The following is a 21012-nucleotide window of genomic DNA, read 5'->3' on the forward strand; positions in this document are numbered from 1 at the left end:
TAAAATGAGGTGTTATCTTTTAAATGTTTTCAGAAGACAAAGATGAAATACGGCAATGTTTTCCTTTATCTTTAGATGTTGGTTACTTGTCACTAATGCAGTGTAAAAACAGACAAAAGGAAAGAAAAGAAATCCTTGATGTTCAACACAGCCCCACTATGAGAAGACAACTTGGCCAGTGGCCCAGAGGTCATTTGTGCTCAAGACCCCCCATGTACTATGAGCAAAGATTCAATAAGAGCCAAGACAAGAGTTGCTGTATCAGTCTAATTACACGGAGACAGAATATTGCATCTTCGATCCAGTGTGTAACATTTGGGGAAAGCTCAGGTTAAAAAAAGAAAAGAAAAAAAAAAAAAACTAAAACTTTGTATAGACCTGGAGATTTCCTTTGTCTTCTCCAAACTAAAGGCCCATTTATGGTCGCAAGTCAACACCACCTGAGGTAATTCCTGTCCTTGCGTAGAACGTGGAGACCAACGGCGTAGCCATCGTGTGCCTCTCCAAAAATCAAACTACAGGTAGGGCAATACAGCACCACAAGAGCTGTGATAGGCCCGCACGTATTTCCGCCATGTTGTTTCCTATGCATTTCCGCATTCGACTTGATAGTGAAAGTTAAACTATTCTTAAAAATTACAAAGATTTGAGAAGTCATGGCAGGAAATCGTGTGAAACACTGGGTTGGACATTACAGAGTATGAATTATAGCACATCAGTCAGGATCGAGCCGGTCCTCTTTTTTGTGTGTGTTTAACGTGTTTAACGACCGTTCGGACCCACGACCAGCTTTCTGACCAGTCAAGCATCTCAACCCGCATCACCGTTTCTGGGTCTCATTCCCGCAGTCGGTCAGTATTTACTAGACTAGCCTTCACAATCTCCAAGACTGAAATAACGGTAAGGGGCCGTAGGAACGGAAGTCAGTCGTTAAGTGAGAAGTACCTAAATATATTTGGAGGTTCGAAGACGATCGGGCTTGTTGTTTCAGCACTTCCCACAGATGCTCAATCGGATTGAGATCTCGGGAGTTTGAAGGCCAAGTCAACACCTTCAACTCATTGTCATGTCCCTCAAACCATTCCTGAAAATGTTTTGCAGTGTGGCAGGGCACATTATCCTGCTGAAGAGGCCACTGCCATCAAGGAATACCATTGCCATGAAGGGGTGTACTTGGTCTGCAACAATGTTTAGGTAAGTGGTACGTGTCAAAGCATCACCCACATGAATGCCAGGACCCAAGGTTTTCCAGCAGAACATTGCCCAGAGCATCACACTGCCTCCTCCGCCTTGCCTTCTTCCCATAGTGCATCCTGGTACCATCTCTTCCCCGGATAAACGACGCACATGCACCCAGCCATCCACATGATGTAGAAGAAAATGTGATTCATCAGACCAGGCCACCTTCTTCCATTGCTCCATGGTCTAGTTCTGACTCTCACTTGGTCAATGTAGGCACTTAATGCGCTGGACAGGGGTCAGCATGGACACTGACTGGTCTCCGGCTACACAGCCCCATACGCAGTCAGCTGCGATGCACTGTGTGTTCTGACACCTTTCATAGCCAGCATTCAAATGGACCACTTTTGGTAGATACTAGCTACTGAATACCGGGAACACCCTGAAAGACCTGCCATTTTGGAGATGCGCTGACATCTAGCATCACAATTTGGCCCTTGTCATTTAGCCATTACAATTTGGCCCAAAGTCAAAGTCGCTCAGATCCTTACGCTTGTCCATTTTTCCTGCTTCCAACACATCAACTTCAAGAACTGACTGTTCACTTGCCGCCTAATATATCCCGTCCCTTGAAAGACGCCATTGGAACGAGATGATCAATGTTATTCACTTCACCCGACAGTGGTTTAGTGTTGTGTGCGCGCGCACACACACACACACACACACACACACACACACACACACACACACACACACACACACACACACACACACACACACACACACACACACACACACACACACACACACACACACACACACGATAAATTGCATACATATAAATACACCTACACCACATATGGCTTTCATTAAAACAAGACAACAGCTTATTGTGGTCGTTGCTATGACAACTGGCCCGTCTATTTTGAGCTGTGCCACTAATCAATTCTTGTTCTGCCAGTCGCCTTAGGGTGGGGTATATCAGCCAGAGACAGAGAGAGAAAGATGTGTATGTTATTTGGGGTAGTGATTCAGGGGTAAATGGAGTGTGTAGAGGAGGGTTAAAGCTAGAGGAGAGCCAAAGAGCATAGCAGCCAAGCGACCGATTAACATAATAAACCAGTGTGCTTTGAGGGAGGATGTGTTGGGAGGAGGGGTATAGGGGCAGGACCTCTTACCAACATACCAACACATCCTCTAGGTGTAGGACACAGTGGATTATAGGGCTCCAACAAAAACCAAATCGATCCTTGAATTGGTACTAGTGGTGTAACGGATCGTAGTTGATTCGTGATCCATACAGATCTCTCCCAACCCTTCGGCTTGAATGTGAACCACGGATCAATTCTAAAATTGAACTATCAAAGTGAAATACAGTTTTACTGCCGCTGTTCCTTTTTAAAGAAATAATTCCATAAATCTGGATGCAGAGTTGCAGTGAAAAGAAGATAGACAAGACAGATGTGTGCTGTGTTTTACTCCGAAGCACAATGATTGGTTTACGGTACGGCGCGCTATGTTGCCGCTACTTTGACATGTTGTGAATGAGCTGCTGTATGTCAACGTTATGTGACTGCTTGTCCACCATATTGGAGCGGTCAAGAGCCGCTAGTAAACAAATACGATGTGTATTGAGAGACGCAGACCTCTCTACAAAATCGACTGTAACTCGCTTAATTCTGAGCCTTTTCATGAAATTGGGTTTGTTATAAACGTGTGAAATTAAACATGATACTGGTTACTTATTGGAATTAAGGTAACTGGGGGTGGATCAATTCATATTTTTTCCATTCACTACCATGTTTAAAGAACGTGTCATGCATGCCTAATTTTGCACTTGAATTTAACAATTGATTATTGAATATTTTATATATTTTAAAAGTTTAAACATCTTGTATGTCGTTTTCATTTCAGACCACGGGCAAAAGTTCCTTGCTTTAAGTGTTTTAAAGAATAAAATAAGGGGCAAAGTTAGATTTGTCTACCGCATTTTTTTCCTTCTTTTTTTTCCCTGATCCAAAAAATTATCTGATCTGTAAAACAATGTGAACCGTGAGTTTTGTGATCCGTTGCATCCGCAATTAGTACACTTATCCACCACACAATTAAAGGTTGCACATTAATCTCCCAAGCAGGTGTAATAATGCCATATTTAGCTTTGCTTAAGGATATTGCTGCCTGGCTGATCAGCAGGTTGACTAGTCATGACAAGCCCCTATTTATTTATGTAATAATCTGGAGCCACACCTCAAGTGACCAACCGCTACCAGATACCACACCCTGTCCAACCCCATGACTGGTAGAAATGTGGATAGTTCATTTTCCTCAAAAACTGAACCCAACTGATGGAACCTCACCTAATTCACACTGTACTTATTGCGACATTAGTAACCGCACTGTAACCATAGCTTGACTGACTATGTTATCTGGATCTAATTTAAAAAATAAAATGAACACTGATACTGACAGTGTTACAGTTACAGTAGAGCCACATTATTGCCATAACTACAGACCGACAAACTCATCACAAGAGTAATTATGCTTTCTTTGTTCTCTAAATGTTCCTCATTATTCAGTTTGACTCTTCAAGTATAAAGAGACAAGCTACAGGAATTAGATTCCCTTACATGAGGTTGTATTTTTTTTTTTTTTACAGGATTTAGGAGTTAGGGTTATAGTTTTATTTGTCTGTCAAACGATTCCTGTAATTTTCTCAAATTGTGAATCCGGTAGAGATGAAGTGCTCGGTATGATTCACAAAAGAAAGGAAGGGAAAATCTGGGAGTGCGATCAATAACATGAATGGGAGATTCACTGCTCCATCACCCAGCCGCTTCTGATGTTTCAGATCTTTCAGTCGGTTAGTGACTCTGCAACCCTCTATCGATGTTGGCCTTTGAACCAGATGTTGCTGACACAGAGCACCACAGCGAACTTACAGAGTCCTAAAATGCAAAGGAGGACTACTTCTGTGGACTTGAGCGTGATCAGGCAAGCCAGAAGGCCAATTCTGAATGTCTGCTCTGAAGAGTTCGATAGTTACCAGCAACTAGTTTAATAAGCAACAACTTGCCCGAACAAGTTATCAGGTGATTTCTGGTGCAGTTATGTGCATCTTTCCTACATGCATGCAGCTTTCGGGCTGTGTCACTACTGATGCAAGTTAAGTCTTGTGTTGTGTTGCTTTAAAAATATAAATAAATAGAAAGGCACAGAATAGACACACTTAACAGCGCAAATCTCACGAGAGCCAGCCTCTGCCAGTTTGTAACCTCAGGATATGAAATTATCTCTTAATATGTAGCTATTACACATTTTTTGACATCACACCATACACAGAGAGCGATTCATACTGTTTTTCCACAAAAATTTGCGTGTATATGCAGATTTTTTAAAACACTGGAAACCCCACTAAAAATAGGGGATTGACTCCCTTCCCATTGCCAGTAGATGAGTATGCCTTTGTTTTATTTTTCCTGGTGTGTCATGTTTGACGTCACAAACACGCTGGAAAAGAAGCAAAATGCGGCTTCATGCGGCTCTCCGGCTGGTCCTTCAGAGGCGGGGAGCGGAGATGCTCCTCCCGCCGGTTCGGGGGCCAGCTTAGGGCGGTGCTGGAGTGGCTCGGAGCCCGGCGGGAAGAGTGGGGGTTCTCCACTCAGTGTGCGCCTGGTGACAGGGCAGCACCACCCCAAGCCGGCCTCAGAACCTGAGAAGCGGCTCGCTCTCCGCAGCTGAAGGACCGGGTCTGATGTGGAGAGCCGGCCTGCTCAGCTGCCGGCACCCAGACTCCATATGGTCTACGTCGCCTAAATGCCATATGAAATGATCTAATGATACACGGATATTCCTGTCTATTTACGTGAAAACGTCTGGTACGTCAACAATTGTCGTAGCATCACGCCGGAAAAGGGGAGAAAATGAGCGTGTCTACCCAGGTGCCATGTTTCCATCACTGTCGATTGGAGCTGGAGCCGATAAATACCTGTGACTACTGCAGTGATTTGTCCCGGGTATGAATGCCGGTTGTAACCCCTACTTTCCCACTAAAGACAAAAGCCAGATGTTAGTGGGTGTTAGTGCATTTCTGTCCAGTGGGAAAGGAGTATTAGAGGGCAGAAAAGGGAGAGAGTTGAGGGTGTGCCACTTTCATGATGATAATCTGCTCCTCGTGAGATGCTGATTGTGAAACATTGGGCACACTGGTAAATGTTTTTACATGTGGTTTATGGTCTATGTCGGGGGGGGGGGGGGTGATGACGCCACGGCTAGTCAACGAATGGACTGAAATTCGTGAGTCGTCGACCACTGAAAAAAACAAGGATGCAAATTCCTGCACTTACAATTCCTCTGTGGCCAGTTTCAAAAATTTAGAGAAAATCTAATCTTGAAAGCCAAGTACCTTCTCAAGCAACAGACCCTTGTTAAGTTCTGTTGCCGTTAAGAGTTTTTGGTCAGTCTCGGTTTGTTGTGCTCAACTGTTGACCTGCACTTAGGCAAGCCTCGTGTCAGCAGAAGTTTATATCACCCCTTGGTGTGGGCTTCTATGGTAAGCACATTGGATTGGTTTCGAGACAGTCTACATTTAAAATAGCTGGGATGCTGATTATAGAGCTGTGCAATTCCCTGCAAATGTTCTTATTCAAAGCTTTTCAGAGCAGTATCCAAAAGAACACTGGCACAATAACATTGTGTCTGGGAACTTTTCATAGAATTGTTGCCGAGTGCTTGAATTGGAGGGGGACAAATACAGGTCCATAAAATGAAAGTCCTGCCATGTTTTTTTTTTTTCATTCTACCCATGCTCTCAGCCAACTGGTGTGACTTATCAGTTGTAAATCTAGTTAATGATGGTAGACGGAAAATCCTGGGGAGGACATTTACTTTGTTTTACTTTCTGTATCTCTACTGCCTACAGATCCCTACCCGTGTTAAATTAAAATAAAGAGGGAGGTAAACTGGAAAAGGACTAGGGGAGATGACTCATCTCAGGGGCCAATTTTCACACTCCCCTAGATATCACCGGTCAGGGGTCTGGTTATGTCGAAGACATTTTTACCTTGTCAGTCCTTGTGTCTGGACAGTCTCTTAGTTATGTTGATGTTTTTAGTTTCATACAAGGAGGAAACTCAGGAATCTAAAACTGAAATAAAAACCCACTAGTTGCCAACACCATTCACTGTCTGCAGAACTAGCTTTGTCCTATCTGACCCTGTGACACGTTCAAGTTTGCAGGCAATGTCAGAATTTTAAGTGGCCATGGCTAATTGCATTATAAAAATGAGTCCAGCTGTAATTCTATGTAAAACAAAAAGAAATACATTTAACACAATACAATTTCCCCACACGCTGGGTATTCCAACCTGCAAGTTGCCCCCTAATAACAAAAATCAATTAGTACTCCAGGTATGCCAATTTCCAGATGGACTGAATAAGTTACATTTTCGTGATTTGAGAGCACATTGTATTCATTTTGCTTATAATATTCTAGTTTTAAGACTATGCATAGTCAAGTAAATTCTCAATAAGCCACAGTCTTATTGCTCCACAGGTTTTCATCAGTGGCAGTGCTGTGCAGGGGACTGAAAGCTTACAGGTGAATTTATATCTGTAGAGATTGGAGTAGCACATGGCCCCTTACAAGGTTTGACCAAAAGATAAATCTGTTGAACTTAGGACCCAATAGCAGACCATCAGGCTCTTCCTAGGTACACCATGAGCACTACAATTTATATGGAGGGGGCTTACTGTAGGGTAGGTGCAGAGAACATGAGCTTATACTCCGGTAGAAATGGGCCAGTTACTCATTCTAATGATTTCTTATTGCCAACGTGGGCCTTTGACATTAAGCACAGCTCAGTTATCCTAGTCTGGTTTCCTATTTATCATATGTTGGCATATTCACTAAATCTTGTTTACAAAACCAGCAGTGAAAAGGCAGTCAAGTGAAATAGTATGGCATAATTCCAACTGCAGAGATGCTATAGTTTAACAACATATATTGATTCTATATCTCACAATATAGGCTAGATATAACATCCAGAGTGTGAAAGAGTCAATAAAACTCTGAAAGCCTGACAAAAGGCACGGTTTGGGTCATTTCTTTTACTAGACTGTCAATATTACAAGCTTCTGGTTTTCCCATGAAAAGGAGATTAAACGTGTTTTGGGGTTGTTTTTTTTTAAGGCTTGGACATTTGCCCCGGTGGACAGCATCTAAGCCCAGCGAGAAGTTGCAGTAGAGCGGTACGTCCCTCCGCAGACAGGCGCTCGGCGAGGTGGTGCTCCCGACACTTGTGAAGGATGTGGAGCAGCATTTATAACAGGGCCTCGAAAATTGCAGCGCTATCCTTAAGTAGTGCGCAAAATAGATGGCAAATTAAGCCGCGTGACACGCAAGCTATCCGTCAGAATGTTAGCTTATCTAAAAACAAAATGTAAGCGTGTACAAGCTACGATCCCGCCTACACTGCACGTAGGGATACAGACTGTGCAGTAGTAGGAAGTTCTTTGTCACAAGTGACGTGTCCGCCGCACCAAACATAATTGGGAGCATATTTATGTAAAAAAAAAAAAAAAAAAAAAAAAATTCCCCTCTTGTTTTGTTTTTTTTATGGTCACATACATTTAACGTCGCCCATTTATTTTCGGTTTGCCGTCGATCGACATTGAACTGAACAGCTCTAACAAAAAAAAAAACCAAAAAACCCAAAGGATTGGAAATAATTTACGCTGTAAATATTAAGGCTGGCAGGAGTCGGGCAGCCATTTACATGCATATGGAGCAAGTTCCACGGAACGTCCGCACTTACGTAAATGGCTGATGCGTTTTCGGGGGGGAAAAACATCTTCCCTCTTCCTCCCCTAATTGTCAGGGACCCATTAAAACAGCCAAGTCGATGCAGGGCGCTTTTTGTTAACGAGTCACTCATACGGTTCTCCCCTCGGCCGGCTGACTCCCTCGTTATTCCGAAATAACGCGCAGAATCCCGCCGCCGCGGTCTCACCGGCATTAACATTAAGACGTGCCCGGGCGTCGGGGTTGTCGGCTCGGTGTGTGTGTGTGTGTGTGTGTGTGTGCATCGCAGCTACGGCGAGCCGAGCTGGTCGCAGGCAAGGCGCTGCGAGTTAACCCCCTGGAGACACGGGATACAACAATGAAACGGGATTCGACTCATTCGCCCCGGACATTTCAATCCGTATTTAAGTCGAATATTTCGGACACCTTGCCTAATTCGCAAAACGTATGCGCCTTCGTGCACAATATTGCGTCAGTGAATGTTTTTTTTTTTTTTTTTTTTTTTGGTTGCGATTCCCGAGACCTTCGATTGTGATTTAACGATTTTAGAAATGGCTGCTGATCGCTAACGTTGCTAGCTTGCATCAACACTAACGGCGGAGCGGTGCCATTCTATTGTCTGCGCCGCCATCACATCCACCGGCGGCCGTCCACGGTTTTCGGGGCGAGCGCAATCACCACCGCGTCGGCCGCGTCGACGCGCCGCTGCGGTTTCGAATCGATTTCTCGCCCGGCTAGGCCTCGCGCATATCCTCGGGCTCACCTGTCTCGCCTTTACCCCGCAGGTTCCACGCGCTCCGGGTTCAACCGTACGATCCTGAAGGGCTGCAGTTGCTCCTCGCGACCAGTCCCCGGCACCGGCAAACAACACAAAGGCACTGATTGGGCCTCGACGAGCGTTCATCCCCTCGGTCTCAGCCCAGACAGAGACGGGTTATTGGTCGGTGGTTGTGTCGGAGACGCGCCCCTATTAAGGTGTGTGTTGTTGTCTGTGTCTGGAGGGGAGGGGACACGGCGCTCGGAAATGATGGGAACTAAATAGCTTCTTATGCGCGCCGTGTCGGCATATAACGGGCAAACCTCCCACTCCGGCAGATAAATGCCGGACAGCCATATTAACTCCATGTCGTCTCGGTGTAGGCTATCGCATGAATTTCACAGGAATACTAATGATTTTATTGCGATTAAACCGGAACAGGGGTTTTTTTCTCCCCCTTTTGCTAGACTAAACAGTGTTGTATGGAAATATAGTATGCTGCCAAATTACGAGCCTTGTTTGGGCATTGTGTAAAACATCGATTGTATGTACAGTAAAGGATATGAATCATATTATTATTTAGGGTTAAACTACAGTATACATAGTTACTATATATAGTAATAATAGGCTTACAATTTTTATTCAATTATTATTATTATTCTCCTTGGCATTTCTTCAGGCTAAAAGTCTCTGGATCACTGAACCCACGGACATGGTTGAGGTCTCATTAGAACCAGGACGTCTCAGACATCTCGCAGTTCAAGTTTGATCCATATCGATCGAACATGTGGTGCAGGAATTAGTGAAATAGCGATTACATTTCACCGGAAGGAGCAGAGAGTTTGCGCGTCGCCGCTGCGCCAACGTCCTAAAACTTCCGATCGGGCGGTGGAGTGAGATGAGTTTGTGGCGCGGGCGCTTTGTGACATCACCTCCAATTCGTTATATATGAGCGGGTTGTGGCTCCGGACGCCCGTTCGGATTCTGCGAGGTGCGTGGTGGAGACTCCATCGCTCTGTAGTGGTTATGTTATGGTGTGTGTATATTGTCTTACCCGCCTGATGTTGATGGGCTTTTCGTTTGTATTTTATTCTTTTGCCCTTTTTGTAAATGCATTCCATTCATCTAACCCGGTGCCATGTCCCTCAAAAACAGTCCAAAACATTTTCTGTGTTTGTGTCCTCACACATGGAGTTCGCTTGCAGCTCCAGAGCAACAGGTTTGACTTGTCTCTATTACTTTTGTCCCAAAAGTTTAAAAAATTGATGAAATGTCTCTGAGGGACATGCAATATTTAATCTGTTTGAATGGAACCCTATTGCTGAGTGATTTCCTTCCACAGAGACACTGTGTGGCAGGGCTCTGCGCACTACAGGTAGTAAACAGCCACCTTCTAATTTTTAGGATAAAGTCATATCGGCTTGTAGGAGTAATTCTGTGTGTCGCAAGGATTCAGAAAACTCACGTCACGGCATCGTTACGTCAGCCGATGCTGCATTCAACGGAAACTCGGAAAATTGTGATCTTATTTAGTAACACTGCTGCTGTAAAAGGGAGTGACAGCACAAACTGCTGCTACGTTCCACGGGAACTCGAAAATTTGACATTGGTGTGGATACTGGACCCTGTGTATTGCCGCCTGCAGCTATATTTAGATATATAGAATATTTTAAAAACCCAAACTATATGAAACAGAAGAACGGAAGAAGCTACGAACACGGTAAATGTCTTGTTTCAACCGGTATGCCAAAAACACATTGTGGTTGAAGTTTCACCCAAATCGATCCACATACGGTGCAGATATTAGTGAAAAACCGAGAAACTTTGAGCCCAAATATTCAGGTGGTCGTGCTTGACCGACATGCCACTATTCGTAACCATAACGAACCAGATGAGATTAACAGACGCTTAATGACTTCATCAAACTATTTACTATAAATGTGCAGGTTCTGACTCAGAATGTACATTCGGACCGTTCGGTGTAGACTCCGTCGCTCTGTAGCCGTTCGACATTACAAACTATACGTTTACGTGTATATTTATGTACCTTCTTACCTGGCCTGTGGATCTGTTCGATTAAAGTTTTATCTCCGTGGTTCCCATTACTTTCCGGATTAATGAAAAATACTAAAAAAAAACAACAACAAAAAACAAACATTAGTCCACAAAAACGTGACCGCGTCGAGTTGAATTCACTCGAACGTCCGACCGAGTGATGCGTTCAAGATCCAGCGATCCGTCGGAAAAATCGAAGCCGTGCGATGGTAATTACCCACAGAAATACCACGACGTTTTTCGTATTTCATGGCAACGCAACTCATTGAAAATGTTCTCAGAGGGAAACAGTCAGCCCCTCAAATAACCTCAGTTTGACTAGTATCGTAAATCTCCGTCAATACGTAAACCTACATAAATACGTCATAATTGACGCATACAAGACCGAACGTCACCTGTTGTCACTGAGACTGCGCATGTACATACACACAACAAGGTAAGTTATAACAATGACATGGTTTGGTTTAAAGTAAAGCAAATAAACTTTTTTTTTTTTTTTTTTTAAAGAAACGTCATGTATAAACAGTTTCCTACAGCTAAACGTAGCAGGTCTAAATGTAAAGACAGAAAGTGTTAAGTATTGATAAGTTCTTCCATAATAATTCTAATGCCAAATTAATGTTAAAGTTCCATAAATGTTGTCTGCGTTACATTATAGACAAGTAATCGATTAAACTGAATTTTCGAAGTGTAGATTATTAACAGAAAAAATACAATGAAGTAGTAATTACAACTAACATGTAGTCACTGCATATGTGTATGAAAGTATGTATATGTATGTGACGAATAAACCTCTTGAATCTTGTTATTATATTTATAAAATAAAATGTATTTATTATTATTATTATTAAGGAAAGTTATTACAAAGTTTGTTTTTATTCATCTTCCAGATGCCGAAAAATAGGCGAAAATCCAAAACAATAAAGAAGCCATTGTCCAAATATTCAGTCCTCAACGTCAGTCGCTATTCTAAAAAAAAAAAAGTACTATGTACTTAATACTCGACGTGACTACACAATGTTGTACACGATGTTGGTAAGTTTAGTAAACCGGATGCATTTCACATAAAACAAAAAGCTCGAACAAGGATATAAAAATAATTAACTGGACCCCGTGTTTTGCTGCCCGCAACTATATGATTATTATTATTATTGTTGTTGTTGTTGTTGTTGTTGTTTTTATGACCTTGCATGTGTTGGGAACTTGTTATGGTTGTTGGAATGTGTTGTACGCCGGGCGGTTCCAAAGGGGGGAGAAGAAGAAGTTCTAAGGCCATTATCATGGCCCAGACAATGACCTGGAAGGAACAATAAACCTCAGAGAGTGATAACCACCTTGTGGCGCCTTCTGCGGATTGGAACGTTACGCAACCCAAGGACATTTAACAAAAAAAATAAAATCTGGTTATGTTAGGGCGACTTTCAACAACCAGGGGCGTTCACACCGGCCTTTCTCAACCGGGGTTCCCGATCCACTAGGGGGCCCCAGAGAGTTGCCAGGGGTGCCTTGAGATGGCTGGGAATATTTCTTTAAAAATATAGAAAAATACTGGGGGAAAAAAACAAAGAAAATGCCAAAAACAATGCAAACAACAAATTAAATAAATAATATTTGCCTAATTTAATATTAGCTGAATACTATTTAATCAAAACATCTTGCTCTGAACGATCCGCCCCCGACAAAAAGCACACTCTCATCTGACATGTCTATAGCAACCTCACCTGTTGCTGTGAATTCTTTCCATGCAGTATAGACAAATAGGAATCTCGTCCATCACAAGTTACAGTCGATCAAGACCTGCCCTATCAACAAACTGCGGCCACAGAGAGTGCCCCTGCAGTCTCAGAGACGGTGAGACACGAATGGTGAGAACGCATGTGCGAGTGAAAAGTTCCAAGTAGCTCATGATGCAGCAGTTAAGGTATTGATACCATTCAGCAGCACATGTTTGTGTGAAGCTCTGCAGACAAGATATTGAACCAGATAGATAGGATGACATGCGTGTTGCCTTCTCAAAGATCCCCCCGTGAATTGATTGTATTATAAGCCAGCAGCAGCAGTGCTCACACTGAGTTACAAATGTCCAGTGAACACTCAAAATAATAATAGTGCTTATTTTTCTGTATTTAGATCTATGACATTTCTGTTTTTGGAATTTGGATTTATTTCTTATTTGTGGAGAAGTGGTAACTTAAATAAAGTGTATTTTGAATTAAACACCGGGTCATCATTGTTGATAAAAGACAGGACAGTAAAAGTCTGTATTATATGTATCGGGGCCCTGAAGTATTTTATTGGACACAGGGGGGGCCTTGGCAGCAAAAAGGTTGTCCCTCTTACTGCACTACACAATCCCCTTTCTTCATTTTTTTGTCTTGTTGACATAGTGGTGTTCAAACTACATGTTGTGTCCCAGACAGGGTTGCATGGATTAATCCTGCAGAGAGTTGGAGGTAGATTATTATTATTCTAAATTCATTCCTAAATTAAAAAGTAACGAAAATACCTTATATTCTTTTTTTTTATATACATTACATGCATTCCATATACGTTGCTCTACTCCTCCCCCTGCCTTCCCCTCGCCCCATGTCTTGAAGCTGTCATTGGTAATTGGACTCTCCGACAGGCCCAGAGTTGTCTATCCCATATACGTAAGCCTATTCCCTTTATCTATTCTATTTTATTTTATTTTATTGAATTCTATATATTTTTATCTTATTCTATAAGTATTCGACTTACTGTATTACGTTTTAGGAATCAGTTAGTTGGTCTAGTAGAAAGAAATTTTCTTAGGTAGCTACTGTGTTCAGTCTAAGACATATTGTGTGTAATCACCGGATGCGTGGCATTAACATTTCACTGCATATATGTATGAAAGTATGTATATGTATGTGACGAATAAACCTCTTGAATCTTGAATCTTGAATCTTGAATGTCTCGCTGGTGTCTGCGATGCATCACAGACACTTCACGTACTGCAAAAAAACTGTCTTCAAGTGAAAAATCTGGTTAGAATCACCTTTTTAAAATGTCCAACGACCCTGCAGTGCGGATCTCGGTAGGAAGGAGTCCCGACTGATTAGAAGCAGCATACACGAAGGTCCTGTCCACTACAGGTTGCAACCTGGTGTTCCCATGAGGGGGTGGAGGGGGCCTGCTAGGTACCGAGGGGCAAGGGAGAGGAGGGACTTGTAGGTGAGGAGGAGAATTTTGAATGTGACACAGGTCTTGACCAGGAGCCAGCAAAGGAAGCAAAAACAAGACAAGAACTCCTTTCCCGACATTATTTTCTATAGTCACGTCAGGAGATGAAGTAGCAGCTATAGTGTTTATATGAGTCGCATATTCCAGAATAAATGACTTTATTTAGCCGTTAGGAAATCTGAGAAGAGAAAGAAAGTCGCGATGAGCAGGTTGTGGAATTACTTTCTGGGCAAGATATGAAGTCATGAGGCACGCGTGACCTGAACACATCCTCATTGGTCGAGTCCAAACGAGTCCTCATTGCTGGAATTGGTGTAGGAGACACGTGATGACTGTAGTGTGAAAGAAACTGATTAACAGAATAGAGTGCTGCAGGGATGATGTAGTGTTGTAGGCCAACCTGGAAGTTCGCATCGCCCTGGTTCCCTCGACCAAAAGCCAACGGTATTTTTCCTTTGGATTTTGGATAGTAGATTTGTTTTCAGCGTGATGACATTTAATGTCCCAGACAACCTCTGTAGTCTCATTCAGCCACTTTAGAAACTGCTTATTTGAAGACAGGTAAAAGCCTCATAATTCACAAGTAGGGTATATACTGACAGATTTTATGTCGTAGAACAAAGGGTGAAAATCTTGTTAAGCTTGTGATCAGATTACTGTTGACCAACTTGGCCCAGAAATTCAGAAGTAATCCGATTGGATCAAATCTTAAAATGGGTTGTTCAAAAGAAAAAAAGGATTCTAAAATCAAATTAGATCACGTAATCCAGTCTTGGTTTTTGATCTGGATCAAACCTTTAGTATATGTTGTGTGTGGGGATGGGGGTTTTACCTGTTGTTCCTTGATTACTCTAACGAACAACAGGCAAACAGCCACCCTGATACGGGGTCCAATTACCTAGACCCAAGACAGGTGTGGCTGCTTAAACCACACCACATACCACCAACACCAAGCTGAAGCATACCCCCCCACACCCAAGGACAAAAAGCCTGGACTCTGAAACAGGGTTCCCATACCTTAAACAAACAAAAATGTCCAACAAAACTGAAAAGGTCCCCTTCCCCAGTGACCTGGTTCCCCAGAACAGCACAGTTCATAGGCAACCCACCCCCAGGGCGAGGAAGCAGACTACCCCTTCCTCCCTTCTGGGGAGACCCAGAAGGGAGGCCTTCTCATGGGGCCTCGGGCTGCTGTGCTGGCTGGTGGAGGCGTGGCCTGGCTTGGCTGTTGCGGGCGCTGCTTGGAGGGGTGGTCTGGCTGCTGGACTGCTGGATGGTCCCTGCGGTGGCTGCTGGATGGAGCTGCTAGCTGCAAGCGGTTTTCCGTGGTGGTTGCTGCGGCTGCTTCTCCCCCACTCCTCCGCAGGATATGCTGGGTGTGGCCGCTGCCAGTCGAGAGAGGGCCTGTGCAGGGGCCACCCGTTGACCTGCTGGTCACTCCAGTGAGTCTTCAGACTCCCTTCTGTGTCATTTCGCCGTGCCAGAGAGTCCCTGTTCATGCACACATGCCACCACCAGCCTGCCACATGCCATCTGAGTGGTGTTTTCAGGGCCCTCCATTGCTTGTTGATTACTCTAACGAGCAACAGGCAAACAGCCACCCTGATCTCGGGCACAATTACCGTGACCCAAGACTGGTATGGCTGCTGAAACCAAACCACAATATACATTAATTTATATTTTGCACTTGATTTGTTAAACTGTTACTGATGAAATAGACATTACGCTACCAATTAAGCCTTTCAGTACAGTAAAGTTAAAAAAAAGGATTTTGTCTTTACAAAATAATCCCCCAAATAGCTGTCAATATCAAACAAAAAATATATTTTATTTTAACTGTAATCTATCATGACACAATCATCTGAGATGAACCAGTCAAAAGTCGTTTCCAACAATTTCATCCCTTATTGAATGAATGAATGTCCAGTCGGTCCCTCATTGTGGGAGAACACTGGGGGTTGGTCTCGGTCTTCAACAGGCTCAGGTGCATCATAAACGCTATCACAGAGTGGGACAATGCGCCTTGTAGCGATGTTGTGCAGGACAATAATGGCAAGTATTATGTGCACGCTCCCTTTTGGTCCACTTGCAAGTAGTTAAGGCATGAAAAGCACCCCTTCAGGACTCCATTTAAACGCTTAATTGCGTATCTTTTTTGCAATGAGCAGTGTTGAACTGTGGCTGCTCAGGTGTGTTTGCTGCAAGAAAAGGGGTCATCACCCATGGTCAGAGTGGATAGGCACTGTCTCCTAATGTTATCGCATACGGTCAGCAGAGCCCATCATGGACAGGCCCAGGCCATTTCACGAAGCAGTTTGTGATGGTGAAGTCAGCATCACCCACAAGTTGGATGTTGAGGCTGTGCCTCCCCTTTCTTTGATGTATTCCCACTCCCTCTCATGAGGTCCTTATATATAGACGTGTGCAGTCGATAACCCCAATAGTATTGGGCATGTTCCCCAAAAGAAAAAACTTGCGCTTGGTCTGGGAAAGCTGGTCATCCTTTAGAAATTAAACAAATGGATTGACCAGGCTGGCCAATGCTTGACACAGCTTTTACCACATCACTCACAGTTTATTTGTCCACTCTTTTTTTTGTCACCAAAAACTTGGTAGAAAGTCCCAGATGCATAGAAGCACAGACAGACCGTGACTCCTTCAGGTCCTGTGTTGAAGCTTTGGCCTGACAAGGTCTGCAATGTAATATCAGCATTCTAAAAGCGAAACCGAGCATACAGTACACATGCTCAACGTACACCCGTTGACGGTATCCTCTCCAACCAAGACAGTGGTGGCAATAGACAATAACTGCCATGTCAGGGCCTCTCTGTAAGTGCCCTTCTGAGAGGCTGAATAAGGTGGCTGTGTAATTAGTCTTTTCAAATCACACCCATTGAACTCCAATTAGCTGATGTGCTTTGACTTGTGTTCAATTAAACGCCCTAAACTGGACTCAAAAGTACCTACTACGTGATAGGTGCCAGTATGCCTCAATAGCAGGAAGTTTTCATTCTAAAAAGGGTGGAGAAGTGAGTAACAAAAAATAAAAAAATAAATTTGGGCTGAAATCACAGAGAATGTAAATGGCCAGAAGAGGACCATAGAGTCTGAATCTGAAGGCAACAAAGGACCATGCTGAATACATCCAAACAGGCAACAAGCCATTTAGGGAAGGTGATCACACACATGTGGTTCCTGACATTATTGGAGGTGAAAACTTGCAAGCTCTGCATAGGATTCAAGGTGTTTGTGGTGTGGGGATGGTGTGGGGATGGTGTGGTTTGAGCAGCCACACCTGTCCTGGGTCTAGGTAATTGGGGCCCAGGATCAGTGTGGCTGTATACCTGTTGCTCATTGGTTGGTCTAACAAGCAACAGGTGAAACCCCCATTCCCACACACACTCAGGATAGGAGGTCTTGTCATGACACATGTCCATCTGCTCCTGGGCTTATTCCACCGAGCCTACTCTCTACAATAAACTATGTTTTCTCAACCACTTGTCCGTGTCATTGTGGCCGAGGGCCCTGAATATGCCATTTGGGTGGCGTGTGGCAGTTGAAACAGCCACAGTGTTGTAGGGGACGGTGAGCCCACGATTGTGGAGGAAGGTGGGGGAGTTCCTTCTTATGCAGAGAAAACATTTATTTTGGTTCACATAGCTGTCAACCCTCCCGTTTTTGCTAGGATTCTATCGTATTTTACCCTTTTTTCCTGCTGTCCATCGGTTAGTTACAGTATTTTCCCGTAAATACCCTGTATTTTCAAAACTTTCAAAATAAATAAATAAATAAACAAACAAACAAACAAATAAAGAAATAAATAAAAGGTTTTCGGCGCTGCCCAGATCCATTGTGCAGCCCCGCTTCCTGTTTCTCCAAATTGAATGAAACCAACCCCCCTCACCAACGGAGTGCAACTGGAAAGGAAAATTTACCTTATTTTCAAATCCAAATGTTGACAGGTATGGGATCCCAGCCCTGTTATTAAGGAAGAAGGTGGATCCTCACGGGTAGAGCCAGTAGTTATTGCCACAGGTGTTTAAAAAAGAGGCCAGAAGTATTTTTTGCTAAACAAAGATGATGATGCCTATTAGTCACTTCTTGAACGAGAAACGAGCAGGGGTACAGATTTGTCTGGCAGGAACAATTACTCTTACCCAACTAAAGCAAACCAAAGCCAGACTTGAGATCCACCTCCTACTGTTAAAGCAGGGCTTCAAAAAGCTGGTCTCAAAATGAAGAAAAGTCTGAACGTTCTTTCTCTTGTTAACTATTGGACATTTTGCCATGATTTAAAATGTGTTCAATATATATCGACAATGTATTTGTGAATATTGTATATTTGTTTGTTTTTATTTATTTGTTGTTGGTCAGATGGTCTGACTCTTTAAAGGAAATAAAATTGTTTGTTGTATTGTTTTATTGTGCTGTTTTCTGTCTCAAACAAAAACACTTAAAGTGACCCCACGCTGGCTATTATAGTTCAAGTTCAAGTTCAAGTTCAAGAGATTATTTGTCACATACATACACATACAGTCGTACATATATGCAGTGAAATTTCATGACACCCGGTGATTACGCACAAGCTCTATATCTGTTGTTCTTTAGATAGCAATTGATATGTAGTCCCATTTTGAGTAGAGCACTGGCAATCTGGATTTGGTCATCTTGAAAAGTTTGTATCTGGATCAAGGCGTTCCAATCCAATGTTGTTTTGAAAAACCGGCACAAAAGTAAGATGGATTACCTTATCCTGGATAGTAAAACATGGGATTTCCAAATCATGATCATTCTAATCCAGATGAAGCTATTTTAACAACTGGGCCCAGGGGAGTGTTCAGAGCAGATGCTGGCAGTGCGTGTGTGCATGTTGAGTCCTCTTGTGTGTGTGTGTGATGTGTCCACCTGTGAGTGCAGGGGTATTGGTCTCAATTAGTTCTGGTGTATGAGGTCAGAATTATATGGTACTGCCTCCAAGCAGCAGAAAGGGCTTCGCAGCCAGTCACGAGCCCCGATCACAGCCAGCCACAAGCCTTGCAGCCAGACACCCCATGACCGCAAGAACACTCCAGCAGAATGCACCGCAGTCGCAGAAGGGCCCCCAACATACGGAGGAGTCGCAGAGCTTTGTGCACGTCCCCGATGTGCACAACCCAGTACCAGAAAGCACAAAATGACCCTGCACCCCATAGATGCACACATACAAGCCACCCCCATTCACTGGCCGGGTCCCGCAGCGACAGACCGACACCCCACCAGAACCCTGCCCAGCAGGCAAGCACGCAGGGCCAACTATGCCCACCCACACAAAGGCGAGGCTCACCATAACAACTGGCGAGATGCTCCACCCAGCCACAAACACCGAGCACACACCCACGCAACCAAGTACGTTTGGCACAGGGCACTCTGAGAGCAACCAAACAGAGCCCCGCCAACACCCACAGACGGCCAGACTTGTGGCCCCTCCACTACTCCCGGCACAGGGGGCACCCCTGGAATTATATTTACCTGATGCTGAAGACCTAAGAAGTAATCCATTTTTTTAAAGTTACAAATAATACAGAAGGGTTTCCAACCTTCTGTTGACTTAGATATTCATTGTAACATGCATTTTGACACGGTGTGCCCACACTTTTGCATTCCACTTTAGCACTTTCTCTGTATGTTATTGCTTAATGTGAGGGAACGAGTCGTCAGACAAGGGAGTCGGAGGTAGATCGAGGCAAAAATTAGGATTTATTGATCAAAAAAAATATAATCAACTCATGACGGGTTGCAAAACAAGTGCTGGGGGAAACTTTCACAAATTAACTAAAGTATGATAAAACTCAAAATTAGGTCAAAACTTAGACAGGGGTTAACATAAAGCCAACTGGAGGAACCAAACGGACCTGACCAAATAAAAACAGAAGGGAACATATATAGGGTTGTGGCCAAACAAAAAGGCTGTGGGTTGGGGTGAAAGAAATATCAGAAAGAAAAATGATTTAACTCAAAATACTATAAAACAAAGGGCTAAATAACACAAGTGCACATATTAAAATGAGTGCAAAATAAATACAGAATATTAATCTATAAAAAGAGATTATTGTTAAAGTAAATGCAGAATACCCCCCTCCCCCATGACATTGAACTGAATGGACTCTTCCACAGCTCTTGAGCCCTGCAGCTGTCGAGTTCTTGTCCTTTCCAGCAGGGGAAACAAACTTAAATCCCATCAATAAAATGTGTTATATGAAACAAAACTTAAGCGTCAATATTATGTGTTTTAACTTTGTAGGTGTATTATGAATGTAGTATGTAAAAAGGTACATTTTAACAAACATAAGGAAAATATAAGGCCAGTTAAACCAAACTCTGTGGGCGTGGGGGCCTCTGTCCCACTTAAACAAGCTGATTGTTGTGAAGAACTTTTAAAATCTCTCCTCCCCGGAATGTATTTGGTTCATCTGAATGTGCAAATGGAGACGTGACCTAAATTTTGTCAAATATCAAGAGCCACGTTGTTTTCCAACATTTCACAGCTAAAAGTTACATAGAGGACACAGAAGCTTCACAGTACAATGCTTTATGGAACATGCTATTATGATAACAAATAGGAGTGCAGAACAGTGGAACCCTGCTTATCTACACCTCATTTATCCTAACTAACCCACTTACTTTGTCTTTACAGGCGTGTGTTTTTGACAGTTCTTCTTCTCCCGTTAGGGGTCGCCACAGCGGATCATCTGCCTCCAATATCTTCTGTTCTGCGCATTTTCCTCCCTTACACCAGCCGCCTGCATGTCCTCCCTCACCACATCCATAAACCTTCTCTTTGGCCTTCCTCTTTTCCTCTTGCCTGGCAGCTCCACCCTCAGCATCCTTCTCTCAATGTAACTCTCATCTCTCCTACACACATGTCCAAACCATCGCAATCTCACCTCTCTCACTTTTCCACCAAACTGTCCAACCTGAGCTGTCCCTCTAATGTAGTCATTCTTAATCCTGTCCATCCTTGTCACTCCCAATGAAAATC

The 21012-nt window shown here is 43.4% G+C and overlaps 1 protein-coding gene and 1 pseudogene across 2 annotated transcripts in view; both read right to left on the reverse strand.

Annotated features, from left to right (window-relative positions):
- The window catches only part of gatad2b (GATA zinc finger domain containing 2B), a gene marked incomplete at its 3' end in the record, with an annotated part of 29517 nt that extends 20686 nt beyond the window's left edge, over positions 1–8831 (reverse strand). The window contains exon 1 of the mRNA XM_080014230.1: positions 8742–8831. The remainder of the gene's footprint in view (positions 1–8741) is intronic.
- A 7067-nt stretch (positions 8832–15898) lies between these two features.
- LOC307247840 (putative nuclease HARBI1) lies at positions 15899–16694 on the reverse strand (annotated as a pseudogene). Its single transcript has one exon. The product of its transcript is annotated as a putative nuclease HARBI1 (transcript).
- Between the last annotated feature and the right edge of the window lie 4318 nt (positions 16695–21012).

This window comes from Zeus faber, assembly GCF_960531495.2.
Source record: "Zeus faber genome assembly, chromosome: 1".
Lineage (NCBI taxonomy): Eukaryota > Metazoa > Chordata > Actinopteri > Zeiformes > Zeidae > Zeus > Zeus faber.